A 16,824-nucleotide genomic window follows, 5' to 3' on the forward strand; every position below is an offset into this window, starting at 1 on the left:
TTTCACTAGTGGAATTTGAGAAACAACAGATTAACATAGGGGAAGGGAAGGAAAAATAAGATAAAGACTGTGAAGGAAGCAAACCATAAGAGACTCTTTTTTGAGGTGGGGAGGGGACACCTGGGTGGCTCAGTTGGTTAAGCATCTGACTTCGGCTCAGGTCATGATCTCACGGTTCTTAAGTTTGAGCCCCATTCCAGGTGAGCTTGAGCCCTGCTTCTCTCTCTCTGCCCCTCACTCACTTGTGCCCTCTCTCTCAAAATAACAAAAAACAAAAAACAAAAAAACAAAAAACCTCTTAAATACGGAGAACAAACTGAGGGTTGCTGGAGGGGAGGTGGGTGGGGGATGGGTTAAATGGGTGATGGACATTAAAGAGGGCACTTTTTTTTTTTTAAAATTTTTTTTTTCCTTCAACGTTTTTATTTATTTTGGGGACAGAGAGAGACAGAGCATGAACGGGGGAGGGGCAGAGAGAGAGGGAGACACAGAATCGGAAACAGGCTCCAGGCTCCGAGCCATCAGCCCAGAGCCTGATGCGGGGCTCGAACTCACAGACCGTGAGATCGTGACCTGGCTGAAGTCGACGCTTAACCGACTGCGCCACCCAGGCGCCCCTAAAGAGGGCACTTTTTAGGATGAACACTGGGATACGTAAGTTATGAATCACTGGGTTCTATCTCTGAAGCCAAGACCACACTGTATGTTAATTAACTTAAATTTAAATTAAAAAAAAGTTTATTTTGAGAGTGTGTGTGGGCCTGGGGGAGGAACATAGAGAGAGGGAGAGAGAGAATCCTAAGCAGGCTCTGTGCTGTCTCTCATGAACTGTGAGATCATGGCCTGAGCCAAGATCAAGAGTCAGACACTTAACCTACTGAGCCACCCAGGGACCCCTCTAGTGTATTTTTATCTCACTTGGGCTTCAATAAACTTCTTATGTTTGCTTGGTTGAGGTCTTTCTTCATTTGCAGAAAGTTCTTGGCTATTTTCTCTTCAAATATTTGTTCTGTTTCATGCTCTTCTATCTTCTCTTGGGACTCCAAGTCCCATAAATGTTAGATCATTTGAAATTGTCCTACAGGCATGGTATTTTACCTCTCTCCCCTATTTTTTTTCTCTGGATGTTTTCTTCTGATTTGTCTTCAAGTTTAACCATCTTTTCTAATGCTGTTCAGTCCATTAATTCTTCATTTCTGATATATTTTTCTCGTATTTGATTCTTTTTTGTAATTTGTATCATTCTGCTGAAACCGCCATCACCCCGTATATGCATCTCCTTTTTCTGCTAGATCATTTAGCGTCTGCATCCTAATTATTTTAATTTTTTTATGTTTATTTGAGAGAGAGAGAGAGAGAGAGAGAGCGAGCGAGCACAAGCTGGGTAGGGAGAGAGAGAGAAAGGGGAGAGAGAGAATCCCAAGCAGGTTCTGCACTGTCAGCACAGAGCCCAGTGCGGGTCTCAAACTCAGAAACCATGAGATCATGACTTGAGCCAAGATCAAGAGTTGGACACTTAACTGACTGAGCTACCCAGGCACCCCTCATCCTAACTATTGTAGAGTTTCTGTTTGATAATTCCAACATTTGGGCGATCTCTGTGTCTGTTTATTTTGACTGTTTCCTTGACAATGGATCACATTTTCTTCTTTGTCTCCTAATCTTTGATTATATATTAGACAACTTAAATGCCCCTTATTCTGTCAGGCCACTAAATTGAGAAAGTCTGATTTTTAAGTAAGATGGGTCTGTGCTTTATTTCAACTTTAATTTGATTCAGTTCACTATTGGGTTGAAGTACCTTGGGGAGCAATAATGGCTTTCTCTTTAGAAGGATTTGGGATCTGAACATTGACTTGATTCCAAAGATTTTTTATCCTAGCTGCTAGCTTTTTAGGTTGTCAGGAAGTCTCTTTGTTCTCTACTTTGTTCTTTCTTGGTTTTTGGTGTCTCAGGAGATCTCTCTGCCTTGCTGCCCTTACTCCAGCCTCTCTGGAGGGCACCTGTCTTACATAAAGGCCTGGAATGCTTTGGAGGGCTTTTTCTCAGCTCTTCTGCCCCATCCCCAGCCATTGGGTAGCCGAAAACTTGGAGTGCCTCAGGTGGATTTCTCCCTGTTCACCTGCCCAGCCCTCCTTTGGAGGGTGGCTGCCTTATACTTCAGGGAGGCCCACATACTTTAAGGGGGATCCCTTAGCTCTTCTGCCCTGTCCCAGGTTTCAGTGTGCTACCTATGCATTTAATGAAGACCCAAGGGAAAGAGTTGATGGGTAGGTACAGACTTGTTCCATGCCTGGGACTCCTTGTAATTCTTAGGGCTTTAGACCATTCAGACTTACCTCTGCCATGCCTCAGAATTCTAATCTGTCATGGTAGCCTACACGTGGCTATTGAAAGTGTTTGTTAAAAGTCTAATGAGTTTCTCATCCCTGTCTACAATGCATTCTTCCTGCTCTTCTATGCCAGGGATTTGAGTAGCAGTGGACCGGCCTCTTCATGAGAGGTTTATCACTTTCTGGAATTTAATTCATTAGACTTTTTGTGTGTGTGTTCTGCTCTCTGATGTCTCTTAAAAGTATTTTCTTTTTTTTAGCTTTTTTACCTTGCTTTTCATTGTTGAAGTGAGACAGTCTCTTGTTACTTTGTATATCCTAATAACAGGAAAATCCCTTTGTTTCATATTCATTACCTTTGTTTTAGAATAGTAAAGCTTATGGGAATGCAAACTGGTGCAGCCACTCTGGAAAACAGTGTGGAGGTTCCTCAAAAAATTAAAAATAGATCTACCCTATGACCCAGCAATAGCACTGCTAGGAATTTACCCAAGGGATACAGGAGTATTGATGCATAGGGGCACTTGTACCCGAATGTTTATAGCAGCACTCTCAACAATAGCCAAATTAGGGAAAGAGCCTAAATGTCCATCAACTGATGAGTGGGTAAAGAAATTGTGGTTTATGTACACAATGGAATACTACTTGGCAAGGAGAAAGAATGAAATATGGCCTTTTGTAGCAATGTGGATGGAACTAGAGAGTGTTATGCTAAGTGAAATAAGTCAGGCAGAGAAAACCAGACACCATATGTTTTCACTCATATGTGGATCCTGAGAAACTTAACAGAAGACCATAGGGGAGGGGAAGGAAAAAAAAAAAGTTAGGGAGGGAGCCAAACCATAAGAGACTCTTAAAAACTGAGAATAAACTGAGGGTTGATGAGGGGTGGGAGGGAGGGGAAAGTGGGTGATGGGCACTGAAGAGGGCACCTGTTGTGGTGAGCACTGGGTGTTGTATGGAAACCAATTTGACAATAAATTTCATATTTAAAAAAATAAATAATAAAGCTTACAAATGATGAAATATTTAAAACTCTACCAAGTTTATTTATTTAAAAAAACTTTTTTTTAGTGTTTATTTACTATTGAGAAACCGAGAGAGACAGAGCATGAGCATGGGAGGGGCAGAGAGAAGGGGAGACAGAATCCGAAGCAGGCTCCAGGCTCCAAGCTGTCAGCATAGAGCCGGACGTGAGGCTTGAAGTCACGAACTGTGAGATCAAGACCTGAGCTGAAGTCGGATGCCTAACCTTAGACTGAGCCACCCAGGCACCCCGAACTCTATCAAGTTTAGATAGTAAAAATCTGCTTTCCACCATTGGCCCTCCCCAGTCTTCCGTTTTTATTGACTGATGTCTGTTCTTTTCAAGTCAGACCCTTAATCTATGCTTCTGATTCATATTCAACTGTACTCAGTATCTAAGCTAGTGTGTATCTCTTGTCTTCTGTGCCTTTTACTCTTTGTCCCCTGAAGTCTTGTCTTTCACCTACCATATGTTGAAGGCCTTAACCATTTTAAGCAGCCATTCCTGATATCTCCTCCTGTCTCTCCTAGTTCCCTTTGCTCTCAAAGAATTGAAAGAATAATAGACCTTTGTTACTTGTAATTCTTTACTTTTTCAGTTTTCAACTTCTCTGAAGTGTGCTCTGAAAAATCTCTAATGGAAAGGGGAAATGAGGAGTGACTGCTAATGGATAAAGGGTTTCTTTGGGGTGACGAAAATGTTCTGCAATTTGGTAGTGGCGATGGTTGCGTAGTTCCGATTATATAAACACAATTGACATATGCTTTAAATGGGTGAATTTTATATGTTAATTATGTCAGTAAAACTTATTAAAATAATCACAAATGAGCTTTTAGATTTAAAGTGTTTTTCTTTTTCAGCCCTTATCTTGTGTCACCTCTCTGGAGTTTTTGACATTACTCACCACATATTTCTTAGGACACTGAATTCCTTTATTTTTCTGATAACCAGTCTTCACACCTGTTATTTTCCTCTGACCTTTTGTTTCCTGCTTAAGTATTAGAGGCCCTTATGATTTCCTCCTTGTCTTTTCTTTCTTCACTTTACACATTCTCCCAGGGTAATCTCTACTTTCATGACTTCAGATCTTCAGTTTTATATAGGTAATTAATGCCTCAAGATTCATCTCCAGCGAAATTATTCTGTTGAGCCCAAGGCCTGTATTTTTTTTTTAACTTGTTTTATGTTTTTATTTTTTTTAATTTACATCCAAATTAGTTAGCATATAGTGCAACAATGATTTCAGGAGTAGATTCCTCAGTGCCCCTTACCCATTTAGCCCATCCCCCCTCCCACAACCCCTCCAGTAACCCTCAGTTTGTTCTCCATATTTAGGAGTCTCTTCTGTTTTGTCCCCCTCCTTGTTTTTATATTATTTTTGTTTCCCTTCCCTTAGGTTCATCTGTTTTGTCTCTTAAAGTCCTCATATGAGTGAAGTCATATGATTTTTGTCTTTCTCTAATTTCACTTAGCATAATACCCTCCAGTTCCATCCATGTAGTTGCAAATGGCAAGATTTCATTCTTTTTGATTGCCAAGTAATACTCCATTGTGTGTGTGTGTGTGTGTGTGTGTGTGTGTGTGTGTGTGTGTGTATATACACACCACGTCTTCTTTATCCATTCGTCCATTGATGGACATTTGGGCTCTTTCCATACTTTGGCTATTGTTGATAGTGCTGCTATAAACATGGGGGTGCATGTGTCCCTTCGAAACAGCACACCTGTATCCTTTGGATAAATGCCTGGTAGTGCGGTTGCTGGGTCATACGGTAGTTCTATTTTTAATTTTTTGAGAAACCTCCATACTATTTCCAGAGTGGCTGCACCAGCTTGCATTCCCACCAAGGCCCATATTTCTAATCAACAAGCAGACATGAACTATATTTTCCACAAGTACTTCAAAATAGTAATGTGTTTTGGTCTGACTAAAAACGACCATGTGGTTCTGAGGAACAATTCTGAGAGTAACACATAATTTTATTCCCTCAGAGAAAGAAATTAATGGTTTATAATTTGACACATTTAAGATGACTTCCAAATACTTTAAATGAAAATGAGTGCAACAAGAATGGATTACAAATCTGGTATCTCTTGGGTTCAAATACTCATTTCGAGTAGGATATTTGTATGTATTTTAAGTATCTTACAGAGTACCCAAGTCACTCTACAATGAAGAATTGCTTCCTGGGGCGCCTGGGTGGCTCAGTCGGTTGGGCGACCGACTTCGGCTCAGGTCACGATCTCACGGTCCATGAGTTCGAGCCCCGCATCAGGCTCTGTGCTGACAGCTCAGAGCCTGGAGCCTGTTTCAGATTCTGTGTCTCCCTCTCTCTCTGACCCTGCCCTGTTCATGCTCTGTCCCTCTCTGTCTCAAAAATAAATAAATGTAAAAAAAAAAAAAAAAAAGAATTGCTTCCTAATCTGGTCCATATTAGATTTAATTTCATTTATTTGTTTAACAAACATTTGAATGAAAGCTTGCTTGTTCTAGGATTGTTCTGGGTGCTAGAGATATAGGAGTGAGCCTAAGAGGTAAATCCCAGCTTCATGAAATTTATAGGCTAGAGGGGAAAGACCATGAAATACACAAGTAAAATCTATAGTACATTGGATGGTACTTAAATGCTAAGGAGAAAGTAAAGTGCATAGGCAATGGGGTTAGAGAAAGTTGCAGTTTTAACTACATTATCAGGGAGAACTTTACTCAAATGTTACCTTCTTTTTTTTTTTTTTTTAATTTTTTTTTTAACGTTTATTTAGTTTTTTGGGACAGAGAGAGACAGAGCATGAACGGGGGAGGGGCAGAGACAGAGGGAGACACAGAATCAGAAACAGGGTCCAGGCTCTGAGCCATCAGCCCAGAGCCCGACGCGGGGCTCGAACTCAGGGACCGTGAGATCGTGACCTGGCTGAAGTCGGACGCTTAACCGACTGCGCCACCCAGGCACCCCTCAAATGTTACCTTCTTAATGAAGACTTGAAGGTGAGAGAGTATGCCACTCAGCTCTCCAGGGGAAGAGCAGTCCAGAGGGAACTGAAGAGCAAAGACTCTGAATGAGATGTATAATGTATTTGAAGAACAACAAGGAGGCCACTTGGACAGTCTCAGACAAGAGAGTTATAGGGGAAAAGTAATAGGGGGACCAGATATTAGAGTGCCTGTTGGACTGTTGTAAAGATTTTACTGCTTTTCTGAGTGAGATAGGAGTTACTGAAAGCTCTGAGTGGAAAGGTAAGAAGATCGAAGTTTTTCAGTATCTCTCTGGCTGCTGTGTTGAGAGTAGTCTGAAGGTGGAGGGTGGAGTGGTGGCAGAAACAGACTGGGGAGCTGTTTCAGTAATCCACAAGATTTTATGTATATATCCATAACTATCTGATAGAATTACCACCAAACATTGCTGCCTTCCTGTCAAGCTATAATTGAATTAGGATTTTCTAATTCAGTTCAAATAAATAAATTTGCTGGATATAACATACAGTGGTGAGTGTGCAATTATCTCTCACTGATAGGAATATCTTTCTATTTTTAAATGTTTTGTATTTTTAAAGACAGTGAATTTTTTTACATAAATCATGTTATATGTGATTCCATTAAATGATTCACAGATAGTGAAAATTTGAGAAACCATAATTTGTTTTGTTTTCTTTTGCAGTTTTACCCTTTTCCCATATCCCTTAATATATAAGGGCAGGGTCCTTATTTTAGCCTATACATTAAAAAATGAAAAGTATTGTTCTTATTTGTATTTTTTATGCCATTACTAAAAAATTGAGCTTTTGTATTCATATAGTTTGCCACATGTGAGTTAAAAAAAACCCCACATGCTATTGTAGGTGGTGTTTTCACATACCATGTATAATATAGATATGAAAATATTTTAAATATTCAAATTTAAAATATGTAGGGAGTAGATTCTTTTTTATTATGAAGTAACCCACAGAACAGTGAATAAATTTATCATCTATGATTAACAAATAATTTTAAGTGCATAAAGCATATATGATTATCTAACAAATACTTGTAAAACAAACACTTGTGTAACTAGTCGATAGGTTATGAACTAGAACATTGCTTATGTTCCTAAAGTCCCCAGTGTACTTATCCTTGGCCATCCCTTCTATGTGTAACCACTGTCTAGGTTATGAACTAGAACATTGCTTATGTTCCAAAAGTCCCCAGTGTACTTATCCTTGATCATCCCTTCTATGAGTAACCACTGTCCTAACTTTGAGAATCCTTTCCTTTTCTTGGTTTTACCGTTATGTAAGCATTCTTAAACAATATAGTTTCTCATGTTTTTGAACTTTATATAAATGGAATCATTGTATGTGTTTTTGTGTCTGTCTTTGCTTATCATGTTTCTAAGTTTTATTCATTTTTTTCTTATAGCGCTAGTTCATTGGCATTAGTGTATAGAATTCCATTGCATGAACTGTGATATAATGAAAAATATTAGGTCTTTGTGCTTGGTTCTTGTCATGTAACTCCTAAAGACCTTGGAATCTCTTTTTTTTCTTTTGTATGCTGATGAGATAAATAGTGTCTGGGATCCCTACATAGTTTCAGGGTGGGGCTGGTCACCAGAAAGACTGAGGCATTTTAGAGGACTAGAACTTTTAGCCTTATCCCCTGACCTCTGGAGATGAGAGAGGAACTGAAGGTTGAGCTAATTACCACTTCCAGGTTAGTTCCTATTTGGGACTATTGTGGGCAATGTTCTTTGGAGGTTCTTATGATTTATCTTTCTTTTTAATTTGTAGAAGTTACTTATCTAGGATTTGAGTCCTTTGGTTATATATTAAAAATATCTCCTTTTTTGTGGCTTGTTTTTATCATTCTCTTTGGTGTCTTTTGATAAAAGTTCTGGATTTTACTATAGTCAAATTATTTTTCTCTTACGGTTAGTACTTTCTGTCTTGTTTAAGAAATTTTTCCATTCTCTGATTCTAAAGCTTTATAGTTCTTACTTTCACAGACGTTTGGTTTGTCTCAAGTTGAATTTTGCTTAAGGAGTGAAGTAGGAGTCCCATTTCATTTCCCCTCCATTTGTTCTGGCTTAATTTATTAAAACGACAGTTCTTTCCCTGTGCTCTGATATGCTACTTGTGTTAAATTGGGTGTCTTTGTAGTTGTGTTTCTGTTTTTGACCTCTTGGCCTGTTCTTTATTAAATTTATCTCTTCCTGCATAAATACCATACTATCTTAAATAAAATTAGCTTTATAATTAATCTTTATTGGGTAGAGCAAATCCTCACACCTTGTTCTTTTTCAAGAGGTTTTTGGCTATTTTGGCCCTTTTGGTTACTGAATAAATTTTAGAATCACCTTGTCAAAAATTATTGTTTTATTTTAGAGCGCAAGCAGGGGAGAGGGACAGAAGGACAGAGAGATAGAGAGCAAGAGCAAGAGAATCCCAAGCAGGCCCTGTGCTGACGGTGCAGATGTGGGGCTGATCTCCTTTCATGACCTGAGCCGATATCAAGAGTTGGATGCTTAACCGAGTCCACCAGGCGCCCTTATTTTTGTTTAACATTTTTATTTATTTATTTATTTTGAGAGAGAGAGAGAGAGAGAGAGAGAGAGAACACACTTCTGCATGAGAGAGGAAAGAGAATCCCAAGCAGGCTGTGGCTGTCAGTGTAGAGCCCACCGAGGGGCTTGATCTCATGAACTCTGTGAGGTCATGACCTGAGCCAGAATCAAGAGCCAGAAGCTTAACCTACTGAGTCACCCAGGTGCCCCAAGAAGTCATTAACTGTGAGATCATGACCTGAGCTAAAATAAAGAGCCATAAGCTTAACCTACTGAACCATCCATGAATATGTATTTAAATATTCTCATGGCTTTAAATCCAATTAGGGTGGCCTTCTTTTTGCTGAGGTTAACTAGGAATTCCACGAGTTATTTTGGTTTTGATTCTTTTTTTTAAACAGTTAAATAGTTAATCTTTTTGTAATTTTGTAATCCTATTTGGTTGATTGTAAACACATTTATCTATGAAATGTTAACAATTTGCTAATTGTAGAACTATTAGAAATTATATACTTTAAAAATACAAAATTTACCAAAAATGATAAGATAGACCTTAATGAAAAGGCTGTATGTTATCTATGGGACTTAAAATTTTTCTTCCCCTGAAAATTAAGTAATAGGCATTGGAGATATTTTATTGACTTGAGTGAAGGGATGACTTTTGGGAAGGTAAATTTTTTCTTATCCAGAAATTAGTGATGCTTGTTCACCTTGCTTTTTGTTCCTTATAAATTGTAGCCTTAAGTTGTCCAATAGCCACCTTTGGCTTTTGAGCACTTGAAATATGGCTAGTCTAAGTTGAAATGTGTAATCTGAAATAAAATATATACCACATTTTGAAGACTTAGTATGAGAAAAGAATGTAAAATGTCCCATTCATATTTTTATAATTGGTTACTTATTGAAATGACAGTATTTTGGAAAATTGGATTAAATATATTATTAATAATTTCATCTGTTTCTTTTCATTAATGTAGTTGTAAAAAATTTTTAATTCAGTATGTGACTCGCATTCCACTCCTGTGGAATAGTGCTGTGCTGCTCTACCCTAATCTCACCCAACACCTGGACATTCCTACATTTTCTCTTTTTAACAAAGTTGTATAGTGCCTAATACCAAAGTGCTTGGTTATTTTTGTTAGGTTAATTTTTTCCCTACGTGAATCACAGAGATAGGAGAATGTTATTTTGTCTACTGGGGTTTTTCCTTTTAGAAGAGATGAAGCTCCTCTCCTATTTTTATTTTTTTTTTAATTTTATTTAAGATTTTTACTTTTTTAAGTAATCTCTACACCCAATGTGGGACTTGAACTAACAATCCTGAGATCAAGAGTTAGTTGTATGCTCCACCGACTGAGCCAGTCAAGCACCCCTCCTCTTCTATTTTTAGTTTTCTGTTGCCATCTCCTACTCCCAGTTTCCAAAATAATTTTTTCTCCCACCGCTTGTTTATTCTGAACTCAGCCATGTGATTTTTCAGTTTTAGTTGAATTATTAATAAATAAGCCCTTTTAGGGGCACCTGGGTGGCTCAGTCGGTTAAGCGTCCAACTTCAGCTCAGGTCATGGTCTCGTGGTTCATGAGTTTGGGCCCTGTGTCAGGCTCTGTGCTGACAGCTCAGAGCCTGGAGCCTGCTTCCGATGCTGTGTCTCTGTTTCTGTCTGCCCCCACCCAGCTCCCCCCACTCAAAAATAAATAAACTTAAAAAAAAAAAAAAAAGCCCTTTTAGTCTGGTTTTTTGTTTGTTGCAGAATTTGAGCTTCTTTTTGATAAAGACAATGGTGTCTTACGTTTCCCAGTCTTTGAGGCATTCATTCAACAACTACAGTAAGTCTGAGAGTGAATTCATAACCTCAGTGAAATGATAAGTTTGCTAGTCATGTGGTGAGAATAAATTAATAAAATGGCACATTATTAAATAGCAGTATTAATCACTTCATGATAGAATTAAACAAAACAGTAAAATGTATTTATTAATGCAGAGAGAAATAACCGTAGCCTTGAGGAAGAAGTTGGTATTTATAATAGATAAGGTATGTTTAGATACTTATTTCAGATAACTATTAACATAAAAATATATTGTAGTGAATTAGCACTGCCTGGATTTGAGTCCTGATCTCATCACTTGCTAGCTACTGTGAACTTGGGCAGATTATATAATTTGTATGAAAGTTTTTCATTTGTATGTAGGGATAATAGTAGCTACTTAATATAATTTGTGAGGATTAAATTAGTTAATATATTGCTTTTAGCAGTGTTTGGCAGCAAGTATCTACATATCTCTATCTGTAGGTATGTATAGATATGTAGATACTTGCTACAGTTTTAACAAATATTTTCCATGGTTATTGCAGTGTTGATATTATTTTTAATGGTAGCACAGTATTCAGTTGGGTACCATAATTTATTTTTCTTTGAGATTCACTTTCATTTTAGTGGAGAAATATTTGCATGGTTGAACTCAAATCATTGTTTCTCTGTTTTCTTATGTATCTTGAATTTTAAGATCAGAAAGCATTTAGATGGGTAGCAGGACTGGTTTTATTTTTTTCTGAGATTTAAATTTAAATTGTAAATGAATGTCTACCACAGAAGAAGCCAAGAGCTTTTAAATTAATTCTTTTGGATCTGCAAATGGTATCCCAAAGTTTAACTGAATAGTTTAATTGCCCTCTTTTGAACAATTTAAAGTAGCTACAGCCTTGTGATCATCACTGGATTACTCTATGTTGGAAAATTTTTGGCAGATGGTATACAATCATCATTCAAAAACTAGTTATATTGTCTTTTCCAGCTTGAATTAGGAGAACATTAGCATTAAAGTTTGTATTTTGAATTAGCATGTGCAAAAGTTGTTTCCTGATAAATGTTTGTCATCAAATGAAGTTTTGATTTTAAAAAATTAATGGAGCATGTCAGTGTAGCAGCCTCAGAAAAATAGCTGAAGCACTGGGTTACTTTTGGACAGTCTTTCAAATCCTTTATTACCAATTGAGTATACATGCATGATAATTTTTTGGAAAGCTAAAATATGGTAATTCAGCTGTTAACAGTTCACTTTTACTGCTTAGACTTGAATTTAGTTTAGCATGTGCTGCTTTGGGTTGATACTAGGGATAGAGCAAGTAAATGAATTGATATGAAAAATACCACATTTACTGTTAAAATATTTTTCAAGCTATTTATTTTATACCTTTGTTAGTAAATAAGAGGTAACATTAATTTAAAATATTTGGAGTAAGTGTGTTTTTTGTTGAATAAACTGTATCTCAAACTCACTTAAAAAATCCAGATTTCCTCTTTCAGAACAATGTCCTATCATTACCAAATATGGTAGCTAGGAAACTACTTAACTAAATAGGCATTTGCTTGTGGAAAATGAATTGCAAGTCAGTATCGTTTTCTCTTTGCAAAATATTCTAATCCATTCGATTTTGTGAAAAATGGACTATGTTGTGGTGTTCAATAATAGGCAGTTAAACTTGATTTATTTCTCCCACCATATATCCATGTGCCATCCAAAATCTTGTCTTCAAAACTGATAGCTCTTATTCCATTCTTTAAAATATGTGGTCATTAAATTAAACTCTGTATTTATTAAGCAGGGTGGTTTTAAATGTTGTGGGGCAGAAGAAAAAACAAAGTAGGTCTCTGCACTTAAGCTTATTCTAGTCTGTTGGGTAGACGTACAAATTATAAATTTTTTTTTCAACGTTTATTTATTTTTTGGGACAGAGAGAGACAGAGCATGAACGGGGGAGGGGCAGAGAGAGAGAGGGAGACACAGAATCGGAAACAGGCTCCAGGCTCTGAGCCATCAGCCCAGAGCCCGACGCGGGGCTCGAACTCACGGACCGCAAGATCGTGACCTGGCTGAAGTCGGACGCTTAACCGACTGCGCCACCCAGGCGCCCCATAAATTTTTTTTTTAATGTTTATTTATTTTTGACAGAAAGAGAGAGAGAGAGACACGGAGCATGAGTGGGGGAGGGGCAGAGAGAGAGGGAGACACAGAATCCGAAGCAGGCTCCAGGCTCTGAGCTGTCAGCACAGAGCCTGATGTGGGGCTCGAACCCACAGACCACGAGATCATGACCTGAGCTGAAGTCAGTCGCTCAACTGACTGAGCCACCCAGGCGCCCTTGTAGACATACAAATTATAGATTCTGTGTTAAGTTTTTAGTTGTTACTGGAGAAAGTAATGTTAAACCAGCTTAAGCAAAGAGGAATTTATTGGCTTACATAAATGAAAAGACTAGCCTTGGACAAGGGTTGGATCCAGACACTTAATGTAATATTCAGAATCCGTTTCATTTTACTTATCATACATAGCTCTGCTCTTTTCTGGCTTCGGTCCATTCTCAGGCAGCATCTCCTTCAGTGGTGGCAAAGATGGCCACAGCAGTGCCAGGCTTACATCCCATAAGTTCAGCAACTTCAGTGATGGGCTTCCTTTCTAAATAGTTTCAGAAGTTTTGGGATTAAGTCTATTTGGCCAGACTTGGATCCTTTGGTGTGGTTGGGAGTGGGAGAGGGGGGAGTAAGGATGTTCCAGCCCTATTTGAACTAGATGGAACAAAAGGGAGATGACTAAGTTCTAAAAAAGAAGATACAGATTTCTGCCTACTAGAAGAAAGGATACTGAGGGACCAAAAACAGCATAGTCTATAAAAATGAATAAAAATTTTATTTGAGCTAAAAAGATAGTTTTTTTTTTCAGTGTTTATTTTTGAGAGAGTACAAGGAGGGGAGGGGCAGAGAGAGGGGGACAGATGATCCAAAGTGGCTTTCCACTGACAGGCTGACAGCAGTGAGCCCAAAGTGGGCAAACTTATAAACCACAAGATCATGACCTGAGCCGAAGTCAGGAGCTCAACTGACTGAGCCATCCAGGCGCCCCTAAAAAATGGTTTCTAATAGGAGCTACTTAAGAAAAGCTTCAGACAGGTGGCTGTATTTGATTTGGGCCCTGAAGGATAAGTATAATTTTTCCAAGGCAGAATGAGTATAAGAAAGGACTTTCTAGGTCACTCATCTGAGAAGTTTGGCAGTGAAAGGAGAGAATTAAAATGGAAGCTATTGGAGTCTAAAGAGGAATGTTAAGACTCTTTTCCACCTCGGTATGGAGAAAACTTGAGCATTCTTATGGCAAAGGAGCAGAAGCAAATTGATAATGCAAAGAAGGCAATCACTGATAAATAGGAGAATTCAGTGAGAATTAGGATATAAGCAGAAGGCGTCAGAGTTAGGCAGGAAAAGGGAACTGTTCATTCTCTGAGGACACGTGAAATAAGGTGGGTAGTGGTGGCTGTGAAGTTAAAACAAACTTGCTGTTAAATTGGTAAGTGGCTACAGTCTTGCTTTCTAAAAGTAAGGAGAAAAGGTTGATCAGTTATCTATTGCTATGTAACCATTCCAAAATGATTTTGTGGGTTAGCAACTTGGCTTGAACTCAGGCTGGGTGGTTTCTTCTGCTGGTCTTGCCTTCGGTCATTATTGTAACTGTGGTCATTTGAACTGTGGATGGATGGTCTTAAGGTGGTGGCTTTACTCCTGTGGTTGGTGATGACTGTTGGCTGGGCCTTTTTCTCCTTGTGCTCTCTCATCGTCTGTGAGCATTCACAGGGCAGTGGCTGCACTCAAAACAGGAAGAGCTGAAGCAGTTAGGCTCTTATGAACTTAGAACTCCCAGTGTCACTTCTTTCACATTGTATCTGTCAAAGCAAGTCACAGAGCCAGCTCAGATCAAGTGGAGAAATAGGCCCCACCTCTGTATGTGAGGAGAAGCAAAGTGACTTTATAAAGAGTGTATCCTGGAATCAGAGGAATTTGTACCTCTTACTGTTCATCTAACATTTTGTGAAAATTTTTAGTCGTGCAGCCAAGTTGAAAGGATTTCAGAGTGAATACCCATATGCCTACCAACTAGATTGTATTATTAATATTTTCCTGTACTTGCTTTATCACGTATTTATCCATCTATCAGATACTCAATTTATATTATTTTTGTATATATTTCAGAGTAAATTGTAGACATCAGTACTTTCGTCTAAGTACTTCATGTATATTTAGTAGGAGTCTATTTGTTCATAGTTTTTTCTTAACATGAAATGTTTACGGACAATGAAGTATACAAATTTTAAGTGTACATTGTGCCTAGTTTTGCATTCTACCACAGAAGGGAAAAATTTGAAAAGATTTTCAGTGAAATGCCTCAGAAGTTCAATTATAGTTGTATAAAAGAATTGCAAAGAGTGACTTCCTTCAATACCTTGATGTCCTTGTCACTAATAATTTTTTATTTAGTATTACCTCAACATTTAGGATTTTCATTTGTGTTACATTAAAAAAATTTTTTTTAATGTTTATTTTTTAGAGAGAGAGAGAGAGGGACAAGAGTGTGAGTGGGGGAGGGGCAGGGAGGGACGAAAACACAGAATCTTAAGCAGGCTCCAGCCTCTGAGCTATTAGCACAGAGCCTGATGCAGGGCTCCAACCTCCAAACTGCGAGATCATGACCTGAGCCAAAGTTGGATGCTTAACTGACTGAGCCACCCAGGTACCCCTCATTTGTGTTACATTAGTTTGAATTCACTTTGGGTGTTTCCCTACCTCTATCATTAAACTTTTATTTCTCATATACTATGGACAAGCACTGTGCTAGAAAAAGGATGTAAGTAGGAGCTCTCCTCATTTCTAGGTACTCAAACTAAAATCTCGAATCAGATTAGATTAATAATAGATGTCATTTATTTAATGCCTCTGCCTAAGGCCAGTGATAAACACTTTTTAGTTGCATTGTTTCATTTAATCCTTATAATTTAAGACTTAGATACTTTTTCATTTTATTTTATTTTATTATTTATTTTTAAAATTTACATCCAAGTTAATTAGCATATAGTGCAACAATGATTTCAGGGGTAGATTCCTTAGTGCCCCTTACCCATTTAGCCCATCCCCCCTCTCACAACCCCTCCAGTAACCCTCTGTTCTCCATATTTAAGAGTCTCTTTTGTTTTATCCCCCCCTCTGTTTTTATATTATTTGTGCTTCCCTTCTCTGTGTTCATCTGTTCTGTGTCTTAAAGTCCTGATATGAGTGAAGTCATATGGTATTTGTCTTTCTCTAATTTTGCTTACCCTAATACCCTCTAGTTCCATCCATGTAGTTGCAAATGGCAAGATTTCATTCTTTTTGATTGCTGAGTAATACTCCATTGTATATACCACATCTTCTTTATCCATTCATCTGTCGATAGACATCTGAGCTCTTTCCATACTTTGGCTATTGTCGATAGTGCTGCTATAAACATGGGTGTGCATGTGCCCCTTTGAAACAGCATACCTGTATCCCTTGGATAAATGCCTAGTAGTGCAGTTGCTGGGTTGTAGGGTAGTTCTATTTTTAATTTTTTGAGGAACCTCCATATTGTTTTCCAGAGTGACTGCACCAGTTTGCATTCCCACCAACAGTGCAGAAGAGATCCTCCTTCTCCGCATATTTGCCAACATCTCTTGTTGCCTGAGTTGTTCATGTTAGCCATTCTGACAGGTGTGAGGTGGTATTTCCTTGTAGTTTTGATTTGTATTTCCCTAATGATGACTAATGTTGAGCGTTTTTGATACTTTTTCATTTTATTTTATTTTATTTTTTAACGTTTATTTATTTTTGAGACAGAGAGAGACAGAGCATGAACAGGGGAGGGGCAGAGAGAGAGGGAGACACAGAATCTGAAACAGGCTCCAGGCTCCGAGCTGTCAGCACAGAGCCCGACGCGGGGCTCGAACTCACAGACCGCGAGATCGTGATCTGAGCCGAAGTCGGCCGCTTAACCGACCGAGCCACCCAGGCGCCCCAATACTTTTTCATTTTATTTTATTTTATTTTATTTATTTATTTTTTTTTTTTTTAAAGCTTTATTCAACGTT

General features: G+C 38.2%; 1 protein-coding gene across 2 annotated transcripts in view; it reads left to right on the forward strand.

Annotated features, from left to right (window-relative positions):
* Positions 1–16,824, forward strand: part of PIK3C2A (phosphatidylinositol-4-phosphate 3-kinase catalytic subunit type 2 alpha) — a 201,740-nt gene that overhangs the window by 82,318 nt on the left and 102,598 nt on the right. The window lies entirely within an intron of this gene.

This window comes from Herpailurus yagouaroundi, unplaced genomic scaffold (assembly GCF_014898765.1).
Source record: "Herpailurus yagouaroundi ecotype Mexico unplaced genomic scaffold, PumYag 187, whole genome shotgun sequence".
Classification (NCBI taxonomy): Eukaryota; Metazoa; Chordata; class Mammalia; order Carnivora; family Felidae; genus Herpailurus; species Herpailurus yagouaroundi.